The sequence below is a fragment of the Mauremys mutica genome, chromosome 4 (genome assembly GCF_020497125.1).
Source record: "Mauremys mutica isolate MM-2020 ecotype Southern chromosome 4, ASM2049712v1, whole genome shotgun sequence".
NCBI lineage: Eukaryota > Metazoa > Chordata > Testudines > Geoemydidae > Mauremys > Mauremys mutica.
In genome coordinates, this window is record NC_059075.1 from 164,273,662 (window position 1) to 164,289,191 (window position 15,530).

Below are 15,530 nucleotides of genomic sequence, written 5' to 3' on the forward strand. Positions count from 1 at the left end.
AATGTTTTTTTAAATAAAAACCAAGTCATGGCTGCAATAGGGCAGTCAAAATCAGGAGAATAGGGAGAGATTCTGGAGTCTTTTTGTTTGGTTGGTTGTTGTTTTTTTTTGGTAACAATAGCAGATAAGAGCTGTAGTGAAAGAATTAAAAAAAAATATTTTAACAGTGCCCCTCTGAAGCAACAGCAGAGGTGAGGTGCACAAAACAAAAAGAAGCAATGTTAAAAACACTGAGCCTTAAAATGGCTCTGTGTAATCAGACTGTCACTTTTGATAAGGGTACATGAAAACTCTGTAAGAAAAAAGAAACAGTTACATCGTATGTAAAAATTGATATGGCTAATGTTTAAAAAAAAAAAGTTGTAATATAGAAGGAATGTGCTTTTTCCCTAGGACATGTGCAGTGTATATTGTAAAAAGGGGTAAAAGAAATACAAATGAAATATGCTACTGAGTTAAAATCCTATTAGGGCTCCAAAAAGAGCCGCAATAGACTGTTTTCTTTTTCAGATCTCTGTGTGTTTTGTAAGCAGGAGTTGAAAGTGGAAAGAAATCAAAACTCTGGTGAAAGTTGATTGTGTCCCTTTTAAGACAGAGTCTCTGAGCTCTGCTGATGGCTTTGAATCCAAAAGCCAAGCCTTTGTTGATGCAAATTACCTAACTGATAAAGGAAGGTGAAAACTGCCAGCACAAAAGAAATTGCCTAAATAAAAGACATGGTATAACAAGATCCCTTTAAGAGATTTGATGCTAAATGTTATTGTTAATATTAAACATTGAAATAAATTTAATGTTAGTAAGTACCCCTGTAACAACGTATAGTGTGTATGATTTTTGGAAAAATCCTTGAAGGTAATATGGTAATGATGCTTCTCAGCTATTACCTGTGAATAAACTTAAAACTTAACACAGCAGGAAAAACATTACAAACTTGGTCTGCTATATAAGAGGACAAACTTGAGGTCCACCACCTCATGGATTTAATAACTAAACAGTGGAATACTTTTCCCATAACTCTTAAAAAGTAGAACCCATTAAAACCTGGCCTGCCTATAGAACAAAAAAACACAGGAAAATATGGGGGTAATTCCTCTGTTTTGCCGGCAATCAGCAAGGGTATTTGTAAAAGAACGGGATCTTTAAGCAATAATCAATGCCACCCCAAAAGGGGTAGAAAAATGTTATTTTTGTCTTTCAGAAAATCATAAAAAGCTAATACCAGCTACAGAACAAGGGAAAGAAAAAAAAAAAAACATCCTGTGATAGCTATGGAATGTACTGAAATGCAGATATTTAGAACATAAGATGTTTTGGGTAATATCAGAAAATATTAAGGTTTTAATGCATCTGTTAAATCAAAGGAAAAGATTATTGTTTAATACCTATCAATATAACTGGATGCAGTATGTCTCCAGTACGGTAAGACAAAATTTGTTAAGTGAAGAAATTGTTGTTAAAATTGCACACCAACAGGCTCTGAAAGCAAAGATATGGAAAGTTAGCCCACTCCACAGATTGCACCTGGGATCCTTCAGGCTACCTCAGACCTCAAGCCAGTGGGCTGGGAGGAAGGGAAACTATTGGACACTAGAGGTTGTACCAAGTGGACTCCTCAAAAGTGGGTATGCTTATCCATGCCTGTTGCTCCAAAGCCCTGTAGTAAAGACACCTCACTAGGATCCTGTATGTGGGATAAAATTAATAATTAGACCACAGTATTGTATAACGGGCAATGTGTGTGTTAATTCTTGGAAAGAAGTGTTTTAAAAGGATAAAAGTGTTAGCAACCCACCAGTAGACAAATGTACATGTAATGTAAGTCCTGTGTTTACCAATAATCACATTTACTATTTGCCACAACCAAAAAGTCTCAGCTTACTGTAAGCACTGATTTAGCTGAGTTCTCTATCAGTCTTGGCATTGAATGGCAAACAGTTACCTTTTTAAACAGATAATGGGTAACATAGTTCCTAAAAACAAACAAACAAAACAATGTGGGAAACAGAACCATTCATATTATCTGGATGGTCTCCCACAACTACTGGCATACTAATGTTACTACCCCTAATTGTTTTTGGTTTTAAATTGTATGTGTTTAATTGAAATGTTTAAAATATGCTGGTGGATAAAACAAATGTATGCAAAGCTAGAGCCACAGGCCCAAATCACCTCCCAGTATTTTACTACATAAGAAGTGACACTGGCGATTGATAATCTTAGTGTCAAAAGGGGGATATGTAGGAGCTGGACTTTATAATGTATAATTTGATTTCATCCTGCTAGCCACCCTTTTTGAATAGCAGAAAGAAATGACCCTCTGGGACTATAAGATTCTGTTTTCCCATATGCATTACAAATTGGGCCCTCTCTAAGGGCTTGGCTACACTTACAAATTTACAGGATTCTCTATTGTGTCTATGTTAAGTAAATTAGAGAAACATTGAAGGCCTGTGTCTCAATGTAAATTGTCTTGGTTATTCATTGTAAAACTTAGCAAGGTTTAATTTGCAATGCCTTTTTGCTCGATATAAAATACTACTGTTTGTATTCTCAATCTGTTTGTGTGAATGAGGAATGAATGCATCAGGAAAAGATAAGGTGTGAAGGCCATTGTTATAGCCAGAGTCAAGGAAAGAAGCAAAAAGACTTAAAGAGTATCAAAGAATCATCAGGCACTGCTTACTACCCAGACGGCTGTTAAACTGTCTGGCATCCGCTGCATGAATACATGCTTTGCCGTGTAAGAATGCACCACCCCCAGCGAACCAATCATCACCTCAGGACCACGCAGAGTCAATTTTGACTCCAGAAGATGACGTAGAGGAACAGCCTGCAATACCTTACAATCTACGTTCTCGAAAGGGTTGCCAGAAGCAGACGACTACCTAAAGCAAGGCCCAAGAAAAAGCAGTAGTGAGCCTAGCGCCTGCTGCCTGGTGGACATAAAACTGTGACTACAGTTCCCTCAGTTGAGGTTGTCAGAACCAGAAGGGCCCTGCCTCCAACATGTGGTGCCTGTTCCTCGGCTGTTGGTGTCTGAAGGTCTGGGGAGTCCACAATGACAATTCTTTTATCCAGCAGCAAGTGTGGATAGCTCAGACCCTTAATATTTCTAAATGCTGGGTCTGCAGCCACATCCCAGCCCACTCTCAAACTGATGTTCCTGTCCTGGCTATCCTACTCAATTCCCCAGACCTCACTGGAGGACCTTGTCCGTTTAACACAATATGGAACAGTAATGACACCTGGGAAGAGACTATTGGCAGTTCCTTTAACCCACTTGGGGGAGTAATACACCGGGCAAAAAGGCTCCTGAGGTTAAAAGAAGTAGTTAAAATAATGGCAAATAAAACTGGAGAAAGTTTTAAGAGCCCTGGCCAAAGAAACAGGGGCGGTCCGACAGGTGGCCCTCCAAAAACGTCAGGCATTGTACATAGTGCTGGCGGCCAAAGGAGGGACCTGTGCTCTCATTGGAAAACAATGTTGTGTGTTTATACCTGACGATACCAATGAGGTAATAGATCACGCTAGCCACTTAGAACAAATCGCATATCTTCCCCATGAAGAGCCAAGTTCTTTATGGAAGTGGCTAAGTATTCTGTGGTATAGGAAACTGGTTGTTTCAGGGAGCCCTGACTATCCTGTTTGGAATCCTAATAATTTTTGTATGTTTTCAGTTAGTCTCCTGTTGTACCCAAAATTGTGTAAGGCATGCCACTCAGGTGACTGCCCCAGAACAGAGTGCTAATATGATGATTTTGAATATTGCTGATGAACAAAGAGATAAAGAACGGTTAATATGTGGAACCCAGTAAAATTTTGGTCATGGCGTAAGCTTGACCAAAAGGAGGGATTGTGAAAGTAGAATGAATTATATTGTAAAAATAAGAATGGATTAAAGAAATGTTGTATGTACCTTTAAGCAGAAATAAGAAATGTTGAAATACAGGTGCCAGGAAAAGAAACATTAGGCATAAACAATGGTGCTAATGGCAAAACATTAACAGAAGATGGGTAGTAATTAGTAAGGAAATAAGATATGCATGCCTAGCCCAGGTAAACTTATCTGATTCTGCTCCCTTTGTTATCTTGTTAAGTTCTCATCCTTTTATCTGTATAAATAAGATAGTTTGTGTCTTGCATGGGGCTCACATTATCTGGGTGTTATTAGCAGAAGCGCTGTGCTAATAAAACAGAGTGGTCTGACAAACTGTGAGTCCTGAGTCTAACTTTGACAGCTTGATTAGTATTGTGATTAAAATATCGTTGGGCAATAGTACAATTAAACAGCAGAGAAAATGAGAAATTAAGGGTGGGATTTTTCAAGGGGGCCTAAATCAATTGGATTTGGTGTTAATTTCCCTAGGACCCTTTGAAAACCTCAGTTTAAGAGCCACACGCAATGAGGGCTGGGAGAAAGCAGGCTGTTTTAGAGAAGACTGGAAAAGCTTGGCACATGGGGATGGACAGGGAAGCTGTTCCAGGGGGCAGGAGCTGGTCTTGCACCAGCCATGATGAGACTGGGACATGACACCTAGAACAAGCTAGTACCGGATGAACGTAGGGAAGAACAAGAAAGGAAGGCATGAAATATAGGCTGGAGCAGAAATGGGGAGAGTTTGGAACTGCATCCCGAGATGGGCAGGGAGCCAACAGAGTGGACTGAGAATGCAGGCCACATGGCTGTGTTGCTTGCAAGGGATGGCTGTGCAGCAGCCTTCTATAGCTGCTAGAGGCTGGAGATATGGGACTTGGGAAGGTGGCCACCATACTTGTGTGACAGACAATAGAGATGACGACGGCTGCTGCTATTGTTTCAGATATATGGCTCTACAAAGAAGCTTAATTGTTTCTTACACTTATCCCGAGTGAGGGCAGTAATTACACACCCTGCTTTCAACAGAACTTAACCCAACCCATAATTATACAAAGATGAAGCATTTAGAAGGCTCCAGGGCCAGGATTGCATTAGAGGGAAGAATAATGAAAGTCTGAGAATTTATTTTATTTTCCCTTTTGCAGCTGACCTTTCCATTCACCCTGGCACAAAGCTTCATGGTTTATCCTACCAGGGCAAACAGGCTTGAAGAAAGGAAGCTTCTGTGAAAGCAATTGTCTCCAGCCCAGATCTATGTTCAAGAGCACCCTTGAGATGTGAGGGCTTCATCCCCTGCTGGGCAATTGACTGGCTCACCAAGGCAGTGACTAGAAACTGACTTTGTTTTCTTTCCTTAACCTTATGACTTTATGTCCAGCATGGTTATGGGGCAGTCATCCTCATGGGGGCTGGGAGGGTGTGTGCCACCAGCTATGAATTTATCTGAAGCAGAAGGGCGTTGATCTTCAAAAACCACCAGTGGGAGGCATCTGGAATTATTGGGAGGTCCTTGCACCGGTATCTCCCAGCTGGGGATAGGAGGAGAGGAGCAAGCGGTTTCCATAGGAACTCTCTCTTTCTCCATGGCATCAACAAAACAACCCACGCTAGTTAGGGGATTTCCAGTCAACCAGAGGTTGAGAGGGGGTATCGGAAACAGATCTATTTAATTAGAGAAGAGGAACGCATGGGAACAAACAGGTTATGGCCTGGTCTGTAACTATTGGCCCAGTATGGCTTTTGCAACACTGCTAGATCTCTCTAGGCGAGCCACGGCCAGCAGGACTGGTGCAGTGTCAGGAACTATAATAGATAGCTGCTAGCAGAGGACAGAAGTGTGCATGTTCATAGAGGCCAGCAGTGTGTCCCCAGGCTGAGCTCTTCAGTAGACGAAGCTTGGGGTCCTTAAGATTCCATCCATCCTGCAGGAAGAGTTGTGTTTTTTTTTTTCAAACAGGAGACCAATGTTATTCAATAGTACCCCTCTGCATTTCTTATAGGAGACAAGCACAGGCTATCAATGATCGCGGACGGCTTATTAACAAAGCACCAGAGGATATGCCAGCAATGCACCAATCGTGGTGGAGAACATGCCCACCTTCTAGGTAAGACATTTGTCCAAGAGTCCTGTTGCCTTTTGCTACAGAAACTTCACCTACAGATTGTCAGCAGCAGCAACAGCACAGAGTGAAAGAGAGAATGATGGGGATATTTTCTGACAGCCCTAATTGCAGGGGAGCAGGGAGCATTAAAGTAAGTGTCTCTTTCTTCTTGGTGCCTGTGCACAGGAACGAATAGGCTTTCCCGCTGCAGGGCTTTGTGTGTCAGAACATTTCACTAAATAGTAACAAGGGCCCACCTCTTTCGAGGCATTATAAAGTGCCCTTGCTTGCTCTGTTGAGAAATTAAACACAGGGGTGTGGGGGGTTGGGAATTAGGACTCCTGGCTTCTATTCCAGATTCTGCCACATGGGATAGGCTCAGAAAGTCTGGAAAACAGCACCTATATGACGTGACCCATTGCAACCGGACAAAGATTTGCCTTGATGTTCTTTTTGCTTTGGTGCCGGTCTTTTTGGTTGGAAAAAAAATCTCAGATTTTGGTGAGAATGTCATGACCGCAAAAACCCAAGCAATTTAATTGGAAAAACTTATTTTTTGTGGATCTGTCAGTGAGCCCACGATGGTGATTTAGATCTTGATTCAGGAAAGCACTTAAGCATGTGCTTAACTTTTAAGCACATGTTTAAATCCTGGTGACTACCATGGGATTTAAGCTCAGGCTTAAGGGCTGACCTGAATATAGATGCTTCCTGAATTGTGGTGTCAGTCCTATCCGCTGAGGGAAGATGGGGCTCTCATGACTGGGAGTTCCAACTCACTCCAAGATTCAGAGTGGTGGCTGTGTTAGTCTGTATCAGCAAAAACAATGAGGAGTCCTTGGGGCACTTTAGAGACTAATGAATTTATTTGGGCATAAGCTTTTGTGGGCTATAACCAACTTCATCAGATGCATGTATTTGTCACTCCGTGCATCTGATGAAGTGGGTTTTAACCCACGAAAGCTTATGCCTAAATAGCACTACAAAAGTAATTTTCCTCCTTTGATATTCACCCCTTCTTGCCAACTGTTCAGAATAGGCCACTTCCACCTTAATTGAATTAGCCTCATTAGCACTGACCCCCCCCCCCACTTGGTAAGGCAACTCCCATCTTTTCATGTGCTGTAATATTTATACTGCTTACTGTATTTTTCACTCCATGCATCTGATGAAGTGGGTTTTAGCCCATGAAAGCTTATGCCCAAATAAATGTATTAGTCTCTAAGGTGCCACAAGGACTCCTCATTGTTTTCACTCCAGGATGTTACTGAGCCACTGAAGCAATTTTCAGTGGACATGTACACACAGCCCTGTTTCTCCATTCAGATTCATAGCAGAGATGGTGAGCTTTGTAGTTGCAAAGAGTTCTTTCAGAAATATTCCATAGGTTATAGTCCAATATTTATATTTCAGGGCGATCCAGTTAGAACTGGGATCTCAGTCCTTGTGGCTTAGGCTTTGTTGTGTATTTGGTTGTCATGGGTTTTGTTACTATGGCAACTGAGTTAGACTATTAAGGGATAGCTCAGCCGGTTTCAACCGACTGAGTGAGCTCTCTGTATATCTGTAAATAAAATGGAGGTTTTGGTTAGCTGCCTGCTCTCTGGCCTCAAGTGATTGCTTCCTACACCGGCTGCCCCAAGGATATAATACTGGCGACGAGGGTGAGACTCCGGTGCTGCTCCAGTAACAGAAGGAAGTAGAAGTTAAGGTAAAGAACAAACAAACAAAAAAGCTGCTTGTTTGCACTGACTGTGAAAGTGAAACTAAAATCATGGCTACTCTGACCAGGCCCCTGGAGCCTTTTGATGAGAATACAGAGCAGTGGCATGTGTATACTGAGCGTTTTGAGCTTTTTGGTATTGCAAATGACATTACAGAAGCGAAGAAGGTGCCATATGCCATCAGGCCAAAAGTTGAAGCAGACCTGGAGCGCCTGGTCACCAATGGAGTCCTAATACCAGTTACCCATAGCTCATGGGCCACTCCTATCGTTCCAATAGTGAAGAAAGATGGCTCTCTCCGGATTTGCGGTGATTTTAAAGTCACTGTCAACCCAGTGTTGTGTGCAGAGCAATACCCGCTTCCCCGCATCGATGACCTCTTCGCAGGCCTGGCTGGGGGACAAAAGTTCAGTAAGATTGATCTGAGTCAAGCATATTTACAGATGCACGTCGATGAAAAGTCCCAAGAGCTGTTGACTATTGTGACTCATAAGGGGCTTTATCGATACTGTCGCCTACCCTTCGGAATCACATCGGCTCCCGCCCTGTTCCAGAGGGCTATGGACCAGATCTTGTGTGGCTTGTCAGGAGTTCAGTGCTATCTGGATGATATCCTGGTCACTGGAAGAAATGAAGAGGATCACTTAAGGAATTTAGAGGCTACCCTACAAAGACTGGAAGAGTATGGCCTACGAGGTCGCAAAGACAAGTGTGAATTCTTCAAGCCCTCTGTTGAATATTTGGGACACATTATCGATTCTGCAGGTCTTCATAAGGCCCCTGCAAAAGTTAAAGCTATTGTGGAGGCTCCCCCACCTCGAAATGTAAGCCAGCTGCGCTCATTTCTAGGACTACTGAACTATTATGGAAAGTTCATCTCACAGTTAGCCACACTGCTAAAACCACTTCATGAGCTCCTTGGGTAGAACAAGGCCTGGAAGTAGACTGAAGCCTGTGATGTTGCATTTAACAAAGCTAAGGATGCATTGTTAAATTCTGAAGTTCTAACGCACTTTGATCCATCCTTACCCCTGCAATTGGCCTGTGATGCTTCCCCTTATGGAGTGGGAGCGGTCGTGTCACACATTATGCCTTCGGGAGAAGAAAGACCTATTGCTTTTGCTTCATGCACTCTAAGCAAAGCAGAAACTAACTACGCCCAAATCGAACGTGAGGCATTAGGAATTGTTTTTGGAATTAGGAAGTTTCATCAGTACCTGTTTGGGTGAAAGTTTACTCTTCTTACAGACCATCGACCTCTGACATCAATTTTTGGACCCTACACAGGCATTCCCCCATTAGCTGCTAGTCGTATGCAACGTTGGGCATTGATACTTTCTGCACACACATATGAAATCAAATATCGGAAATCCACTCTGCACAGCAATGCAGATGGCCTCTCAAGGTTGCCTTTACCGGTCAAACATCAAGATAGTGCCCAAAAGGAAATCTTCTACTTTGAACAGGTAGAGAATACACCCATCACTGCTACTCAGATAAAGAAGGCAACCCGCGTTGACCCAGTATTATCCCAAGTTATGGACCTGGTGATGCATGGAAAATCTCGACAAACCTCTCCGGTCTCACCCGACCTTGTTCCCTACATGTCCAGGCGGACGGAGTTATCAGTCCAATCTGGTTGTTTGTTATGGGGGAGGCGTGTCATTATTCCACCACCCCTGAGATCACAGATGTTAGAACAGCTACATTCCGGTCACTGTGGAATAGTGCGCATGAAGGAAATTGCACGAAGCTATTTTTGGTGGCCTAGATTGGACAGTGCTATTGAAGAGAAGGCAAAAGCTTGTATGTCATGTCAGAGTGTAAGAAATGCACCCCAGTGGGCACCCCTACACCCATGGGACTGGCCTGAAAACCCGTGGCAACGTATTCACGTTGACTTTGCTGGCCCCCTTGAAGGAAGCATGTTCTTGGTGGCAGTAGATGCCCATTCTAAATGGCCAGAAGTCTCTATAATGCAGTCCACTACTGCAGAGAGTACTATCCAAAAACTACGAGGACTCTTTAGTCGTTTTGGTCTGCCAGAACAACTTGTGAGCGACAACGGACCGCAGTTCGTCTCTCAGGAGTTTCAAAATTTTATGAAGGCAAATGGAATACACCACATCATGTCAGCACCATATCATCCGTCCACCAACGGATTAGCTGAAAGATTTGTGCAGACAATGAAAAACGCTTTGAAATCAGCAAAGGGACAACACTCCATTCAAAAGCGTCTGGATACCTTCTTACTTTCCTATAGAAACACACCTCATGCTACGACCCAGGCTTCCCCAGCCTTTCTAATGATGGGACGACAGCTGCGCACTTGCTTTGATCTGCTGAAACCTTCTGAACCCAGACAAACTGTGCAACATCAGCAGCAATATCAAGTCATCAGACGGGCACCCAGAGCAAAAGACCAAACCTTTAGCCCAGGACAGCCAGTTTTGGCTCGGAATTATACTTCCAGAGCTAAATGGGTCCCGGCCACAGTCATCACTCAAACAGGACCTGTTTCCTATACAGTCCGGACTGCAGAGAATCTTACCTGGCGGCGACATGTAGATCAGCTGTTGCCAGGTCATGCCAGTCTTCAGGACCCATCTGCAGTTGAGGGGTCTGACTTCACCCCTCCTGGTGAGACACCGAATCATGAGTCACCTGTTCCTGACTGTTCTCCTCCATTACTGCCGGCAGCTGAGATTCCCCTTTGCCCAGCACGAGCTGATACCACCTCCTCACCTATTCGTGCTGCGGACCCTGAGCCCCTAGTACTTTCGGGTGCAACAACACCAGAAGTTTGCTGTAATCCACCTAGAGACAGAAGGCCTCCTTATCGGCTGGATCTTTAGTTAGGGCGAACCCACGGTTATGGGGCAAAATAATCCCCAGGGTTTAGCCGGGAATGGAGGCAGTCTACCCTCCTTCTCTAGTTTAGTGTGTGTTTTATTTAGGGGATGTTCTCATTGGGGGGGGGAGGAATATGTTGTGTATTTGGTTGTCATGGGTTTTGTTACTATGGCAACTGAGTTAGACTATTAAGGGATAGCTCAGCCGGTTTCAACCGGCTGAGTGAGCTCTCTGTATATCTGTAAATAAAATGGAGGTTTTGATTAGCTGCCTGCTCTCTGGCCTCAAGTGATTGCTTCCTACACCGGCTGCCCCAAGGATATAATAGGCTTCACCTGCATGAAACCTTAAGCAGGTCTGAGATGGACCCAACAGTATTTTATACAGTGGTCTAGCATCCACTTGACCACACAGTCCCGGGTAAACAATATGCTTTCGATGTAACCTTCAGTTTTATAAATGCCACCAGTAATTAGTTACACAAATTAACATAGGGCAATTTATCCATTAGGCAGTCTATCAAAAACTTCAAAGAGACAATGACTTATTTCACCCAAGATTCATCTAAATGTTAATATTCCCTTTTGATCTCTGAATTAGTAGCTATAGCAGGGATCGGCAACCTTTGGCACATGGCCCGTCAGGGAAAGCCGCTGGCAGGCCAGGACGGTTTGTTTCCCTGCAGCGTCTGCAGGTTCAGCCGATCGCAGCTCCCACTGGCCGTGGTTCGCCGTCCCCGGCCAATGGAGGCTGTGGGAAACGGCACGGGCCGATGGATGTGCTGGCCGCCACTTTCTGCAGCCCCCATTGGCCAGGGACAGTGAACTGCGGCCGGGATCGACCAAACCTGTGGACGCTGCAGGTAACCAAACTATCCCAACCCCCCCGGGGCTTTCTCTGATGGGCCATGTGCCAAAAGTTGCCAATCCCTGAGCTATAGTGACAGACTGGAACTGTCTGTTTACAGGGGTAGCATTTCAGATGCACACAATTAGTATCACTTCTAACAATACAGATCTGCATTTCAAAATTCTAGCCTATTTACCAGGAATGGCTCTCATTATCATTCGCATACCTTTCTAACATGACTTTAAAGGTGAGCTCTGGGGCCAGGGGCGGCTCTAGGAATTCCGCCACCCCAAGCAGGGCGGCGCGCCGCGGGGCACACTCTGGCGGTCGCCGGTCCCGCGGCTCTGGTGGACCTCCCGCAGGCATGACTGCGGAAGGTCCACCGGAGCCGCCTGCCGCCCTGCCGGCAAAATGCCGCCCCAAGCGCACGCTTGGCGCGCTGGGGTCTAGAGCTGGCCCTGTCTGGGGCATTCAGCCTGCAAGTTCTTTAACCGTTTCTGGTCATGTATTATACTTTGTATAAGATTCGTTGCACTTATAGAACAGTGGTAGCAATAATGATTTGCATGGTTATATTTTAATTAGACAACATTGCAGCCCCCTAAAATGCAGGGTACGATCTTGACCAGGAATTAAAGCAGGAGATGTAAAAGGGCCTGGGAAACTATTTATTTTTCAAGATGTACTGGATGTGGCTTGAGTGGATTAAAACTGGATTGAAAAAGCTCTGGAGACCATGCTGTATCTTTCATCTCTAACTTCTATGGGTCAGATCCTTTTTCAGGTTCCTTGACTTCAGCTGGTTGAAAATGAGGGTTTTTTCCTGCAGAAAATGTCAATGTCTTGGCAGAAATTTGAACACTGAAAAATTTTGGCTGAAACCCAAAATTTGGGTTATGCCCTCATGGGAGTTGTAGTTCAGATGCCTCATGCTCTCATTCTCCTCTATAGGCCAAGCTCTGTGGTCAGACTACATATCCCATGACGAACCACAGTTTGGCGAGGGGAGGTGATGCATCACAGGAATCCCTGGCCATGCTGCATCATGGGAGATGTAGTCTGTCTGGGGAGCCTGGCCCATAGAAGAGAACAGGGACATGAGACAACCTAACTATAATGCCAATGGGATGGCACGGCAGCATTTCTGTATCAAAATATTGAAATTTTCTGTGGAGAGCAGCTATTCTTCATGAATAAGTTCATAATGTCAAAAACAAACGTCAATGGACATTTTTTGACTAATACTATCATTAACTTTGATGGAGATCCTGCCTGAGTGAAAGCTGAGTCGGGGCCTTAGGATTGGGCTCCACATTTTTACTTACCATGTGCTATTTGCAGTAGAAATTGGGGTGGAAGCTTGTGCAGGCTTCATGAGTCCCCCAGATCATTTGCCCAACCCGCTGATGGGGTGGGTTGGTGATGCCCTTGCAATGTTTTGTGTACGCTTTTGGAGAAGAGTGGTGGGGAAAAAAACTCTGAAGAATTTTGGAAACTTGCTCTTCTTTTCTTGGCAGATCTCCATGTTTCTTCCTACCCACAGACCCCAAGCTCTTATCCAAATAAGAATCTGAAACAATTTTGTCCCTGCGGGGTGACCATATGTCCTCAGTGGAGAACAGCAGCTGGTCACTATGACATTGAAAGACCAGGTTATGTTGTGGCAGAGCTGACTGGATAGTAAACTAGGTCAATTCACCAATAGTTTTGCAAATAAAAGTGTTAGGTTCCATTGACTCTGACTCATAGGGCTGTGTTATTGGTTATTCACAAGGATTTGGATGGCCGTCAGATATTGGGGAAAATGATCATGGATCCCAAAAGTTTTACCATATTTAGCAACAAGGATTATTTGTGCCACAAAGTGCCTTTTTCACTACTCCCAACTCTCCAGTTTTTAAAAGCTTCTGACAATCCAATCAGGAAGCGTAATCACCTCCATATGATTTGGACTTGGGTGGCCACTCACATAACACAAACCACAGGCAGCTGAAGCAATCTGCTCATGAACAACACCTGGACTAGACATTATTTGCCCGAACCGTCCGCCACATCCTGATTAATAACAAATATTTTGGCCCCAAACCCAAATCCGAATATGCTGGGCTTTGCGAGCATGCGTGTGTGCGCACACGGGGAGGTGGTTGAACTCTAGATCTGAATTCTATGCCTCAGGTCAATTTCTAATACCCAGCAACATGAGCTCCAGGGGAGTAATCAATCCATCTTCTCTCACATGATAGCTCTGATGTGCAGCAGCCCATGATAGGAGACTTGCCTCTGTTTCCATTTCTTGATTTTTCTCTTTTGAGAGGAATTAGCATCAAATTAATTCCTCCCCGCTGGTTTTTTATTTTTATTTTTTTTTTATAACTTTTTTTAAGTGTCAGAGCAAAGGGCCCCTTTGGCAGGCCACTTCCTGCGTCTCGTTGGAGATGAGAGCGATAAAACCAAGACAGCAACAGAGCTGCTTTAGAGTGAGTGTGTGACAACTGTAGCCACCAGGATGTTTGCTGTCGGGGCCTGAGGATATTTAGAAACTCTGGCACTTCTTGGGCTTTCTAGGGCTGATTCAGGCCCCTGATTGTTCAGGGCTTGCTCCTTTGATTTCAATGGGCAGTGTCAAAGCTTCTGTTGACTTCAGTGGCAGGATCAGGCTCCCAGAGGCACCCCCCACTCCCAGGATCGGCTTTAGGAAGTGCGGGGCCCAATTCTAACATTTTTGGCGGGGCCCCGGCAGGGATGACTTTTAAAAAAAAAAGGGTCAATAAAAAAGCCTTTCATTTCTTAGCAACCGGTTCTCTATAAAAAAATCTGATTTAAGGGATGTGCCACAGTATGTATTTTTTGTACCAATAGGGTTACCATACGTCCGTATTTTCCCAGGAGGAATTTTTAAATTTAAAAAATTCCTCCCGGATGGTGATTTAAGAACCAAAAAGCCTGACCTGTCCAGGAAAATACAGATGTACGTTAACCCTACCTAAAGTTCTTTTTTAAAAAGATGGGCCTGAACTAGAAATGAGCTCCGTTTCACATGTGTGGGTCCCCGCCACTCTCTGGAGGTGTGCTAGGGTGACCAGATGTCCCGATTTTATATGGACAGTCCCGATTTTTTGAGTCTTTTTCTTATATAGGATCCTATTACCCCTGTCGGAGAAAAACTCAGTTCTCGCTTTTTCGTTTGGGTGCAGCAAAATCAAATACTTTATTATTTCTCCAGTAATTACAATGGAGGGAGAGAGTGCCATAGGACACAGGGTCGCCCCAGTCCTGGACAGGTCTCTCAACTGGTAAACAATTACAGCAAGCCTTTATACCTTTGTTACAGACAATTTCTAGCAATAATACAGACGGTTAAAAGCAACAAATACATTTTGTTTATACATAAGCCTTTCTGCTATCTTATTTGTCTCACTCCTAAAAGACGCCAGCCTGCATATTTGGTTATCAAGTTGCAAGGTCGTAATAACTTTTTACACAGTTCTTGTCCTCTGCCTCACACTATCTTCACTTCTACAAATCTCACGTCATTAGGGTCACAGCTAGCCTAACTCTTGCTAACTGACTGACATGCATTAAAATCCCCTTCAGGCAGGGCCGCAAGGGGGTGCGACAGGAGTTGGCAGGGCTGGAGACAGAGGAGTGCGGGACTGGCTAGCTTCAGGCAGGGGCTGGCTGCAGGCAGCGCAGGGGGTACGGCAGGGGCTGGCTGCGGGCAGGGGGTGCAAGTACAGGGGGTACAGCCCACCCTGTATGGTGAGTGCCCCTCCTCCTTCCTCACCCCCTCACCGGGGTAGCAGCAGCAGCAGCCCGGGGCTCGGGGGCTATTTAAAGAACCCAGGGCTCCTCTGCTCCTACCACCCCGGCCCTTTAAATAGCCGCTGGAGCTCTGGGGAAGTAGCGAGGCTCTGGGGGTTATTTAAAGGACTGGGGCGGCAGAGGCAGTTGCAGCCCCAGCCCTTTAAATAGCCCCCGGAGCCCCCCACTACCCCAGGACTCTGGGGCTATTTAAAGGGCCCGGGGCTCCCCTGCTTCTAAGCCCCGGTCCTTTAGATAGCCGAGGGAGCCCTGGAGTAGTAGCGGGGCTTTGGTGGCTATTTAAAGGGCCGGGGCGGTAGAAGC